The sequence below is a fragment of the Capsicum annuum genome, chromosome 3, assembly GCF_002878395.1.
Source record: "Capsicum annuum cultivar UCD-10X-F1 chromosome 3, UCD10Xv1.1, whole genome shotgun sequence".
Lineage (NCBI taxonomy): Eukaryota > Viridiplantae > Streptophyta > Magnoliopsida > Solanales > Solanaceae > Capsicum > Capsicum annuum.
The window spans coordinates 162,916,540-162,920,187 of record NC_061113.1 but is presented as its reverse complement, the minus strand read 5'-3'; positions in this window follow the sequence as shown (position 1 = coordinate 162,920,187).

Genomic DNA, 3,648 nt, shown 5'->3' with positions numbered 1-3,648 from the left:
TCTCAATTAAGTGTTGGAATTATACTTGTGGCTCAATGGGGGACACAATCAAAAGAAAAGAAAATCTTCTTCGACAATGAGACAAAGATGTGAATCCAATGAGCAGTAATTTTGGAAGAAAGCCAGAGTTTAATATGACGACATCAATGCATCAAAATAAGCAAGCAATTCTTGGAGTTGAAATTCAAAAACAATATTAAAATAAATATACAATATAAAGAAAAAAAGGGTTTCCATTATAATTGATAGATCCGACTACTAAAAAAAGGGTAAAAGAAAGCAACAAGAAGGTTTGAAGAAAGACATATCTTAAGGCTAATCTAAGTATAGCTTATAATTGACTAAATCTTGTAAATCAAACTCTAAGACTTGTTTCTTCTTCTCCACAACCTTCAAGGCATTTGCCGTTGCAAGGGAGACATCAGAACACTTGGAAAACTCTTCTTGAGCAGTTGAAACTTTGGATTCCATCTCTGCAGCTTCTTGTGTGACAGCATCTCAACAAGCTTTCAACTTCTTCACTTTCTTTCTCGCTTTCTCAAGAGATTTCCAGACAGTAAAAACTACTTCAAATTTCTCATCTCTCTTCCTTAACACAAACTTAAGATGTTCTTTAGCTTTCCAATATGACTCTGACTCTTTAATTGTTGTGGTTTCATCAACAAGGGTGGATTGTGCTTGGTCATAAGAAGTCGCCAGCCTAAAGAAAGACCCTAATAAATTCTGCAAAGGGGAAATATCTGCCCCCATTCCACTTATGTCATTGAGTATGACTTCGACGTCATCTTGGATAGAAGAAGCATGATTCGGAGTAAGGCCTGCAAGTTTGGTACGGATACTAGCCCAAGCCTTCATAATAAATTCCTTTTTAAGCTCTGAAACGACCTTCTTGCCATAAAAAACAGACATGGTTACTACTGGTTGCCGGGAAAGTTTGACTCCACATTTGCTTTGACTTTACCGCAAGAGTTAGAAGTAACCTCTTTGGATGATAAAAGTAATTCCCTTGAGTATGGACCTACTACAGACTCGCTACTATCTTGTGGCTTACTTTGATGAGGATCTTCCAAAATTTGGACATTGTCTGGCTGCGTCTACAAAGAAAAACATAATATGAGGGGTATGTAAAGGCAATGCATATACTGTGAAATGGTAGAAGAGTTGAGTTATTACCTTCTCGATAGCTGGCGAAATCTTTGATGAACTAGAAAAAATCTCCACATGGGTGTTAGAATCACTATGCTTCATCAAAGATGGTTTTACCTTCTTCCAACAACGATCTCCATGACTACCATCACTCTCATTTTGAAAGGTTCGTTTATTGAAAGCCGATTGAGCCAGGGCATATAACTTCTCTTTCTGAGTTTCTGTATGTAGAGGTCCCTTGACTTTGCATGGAATTACTACCTTAGCTTTCAAAACTGGAGGCTTAGCCACATTTGGGACCCCCCACTATGTCCTTGAGGAGTATCGATGATAGGACCTAGGCATTCACCAAATATTGCAAGTTAACTTCAAGAAAGTTTCCATGGACTTTGTCCCACCAAGATTTATACTGTGTGGATAAGTGTCTTCGTGCATTAGGGATGGCTTTAGGAAAGGTTGCTTTTGACATAGAACCATGCAATACACAAATTCGATGAAATTTAAGGCCTTCATCTAGTGAAGCACTGCGAACGTAATTTTCCAAGATGCCGGGAAGGCCTTGATAAAACCTAAACTGGCGACTAAATCAGTGTGGACTGTATGGCTCAAGTATGAATGAACCTTCATATATAAAAGGGATTAAGTTAAAATGGAGGCTCATGAAGTAGCTTATTTCTATCTCTTCATCCTTATCATCATCCACAAAATGACAAGGATCGGACTTGCTTAGCATGGTGGAAGTCCAGATAGAACTATCTCCTTGATGGATACGCTTTTTGGCAAGCTCGTCATCAAAGTACTTTGCTCCGCCTTCGCCAGAATATGCTGTCATCAACGGAATAAATGGCCCATTAGAAAGGGCAAAATATGTCTTAAAATAGTAAGCAAGTCAACCATACACATAATGGATAGGAAAAGATATTCTGAGTTGCTCAAGCTGCGAATATTTACAGACTCTATTGAGACCATTATAAATTCTCACTAGGACGGAACTGCAAGACTGAAAGTTTGCTTATCTTCCATCATAGCTGCAACTCTAAAAGTTCCCGGGCGAATGAAATATCCATCCTTAGAGGGAAATACAAAGGTGCATAACCGACATGATAGAAACGCTGCCAAATATGTGTCAGTCCTATATTCATACTTCACTCCAAGTTTGGAAAATGTAGCATCATCTAAACTTAACCATTTCGCTGTTTTCGGAATAGTCCCAGTTGGGTTATGAGTTGACTTCAAACGAGCATATTTTTTCTCTTTCCTCAGTGGAGCTATCATCTTTAGAGGATGAAGATGTGTAGTCTCTAAAGTGAACCATCCCTGCAAGCTGCATAAACAAAAGAATCCTAGTCAAACACAGAGTCAAGATTCAAAGAAAAGATACCTCTAAAATAAATTAATAAATAAAGGGTCCTTCATGTTTTGACTTTGGTGAAATATAGACATGTATACTTGAAACCGAACTCGTCAGGTCTTAAGGTGACGGAGGCGAAGTTAAACTCTCGCACCTTAAGCGGGCCTCTTACGGATTTATCCTTAAAAAAATATCAAAATATTCATGCCTTCAGGTAGACAGGATTTGTCCCTTTGCACCTTAAAGCTGGCCTTTTACGAATTTATCCTTAAAAGGTTATCGAAATTTTCATGCCTTAAGGTGGACAAGATTTGTCCCTTTGCACCTTAAGCTAGCATTCTGACGGATTTGTTATGTAAAGGGACCGTCCTCAAGAAAAATTGATCGGGTCTTGAGGTGACGAATGATTGATCGGGTCTTGAGGTGACGAAGCCTCGCACACCTTAAGTCGACGTCCACCATTTTTGATCAAAATTGGTTGGGTCTTGAGATGGCGAAGCCTTATACACCTTAAGTCGACGTCCGCCGTCTTTAATCAAAATTGGTCGGGTCTTGAGGCACACCTTAAGCCGACATCCACCGTCTTTAATCAAAATTGATCGGGTCGTGAGGTGACGAAACCTCGCATACCTTAAGCCGACAGCCACTGTCTTTAAGCAATTATTGTATATTGCTATTTGTTTCAACCCTATATAAAGAGCGGAAGAAAAGAAAAGAAAAGAGATTGATGAAAATCACAAAGAAAGAAAAAGGGAATTACCTTGCAGTGATTGTGAACCGGACTGGGAGCTACTACCAGAAAGAAGAAAAAAGTAGAGAAGCTTCACAAGTGTGCGTTGAAATAAAGACAAATTCTGCAGGCTTATATAGACATCAAAGGACGGCTAAGTAAGACTCATATTTGATATAGGATAGTATTAGAATCAGTTTTCTAATTAAACTTGGCTTATTTGAGGCGGTGGTATTGTTTATTTCTAACAGTAAATTGATATTTTTGGTAAACATATCAAAGTTTCCTAAATTGTCACCTCCTTAATTGATGTAATTTGATGCCAGCCGAAAAAAAGGGGATATGTTCTATTTATAGTTTATATAAACTATAAATCAAAGTGCAAATTGAAGGTTCATCTTCACTGACTAGCAAATTCCAT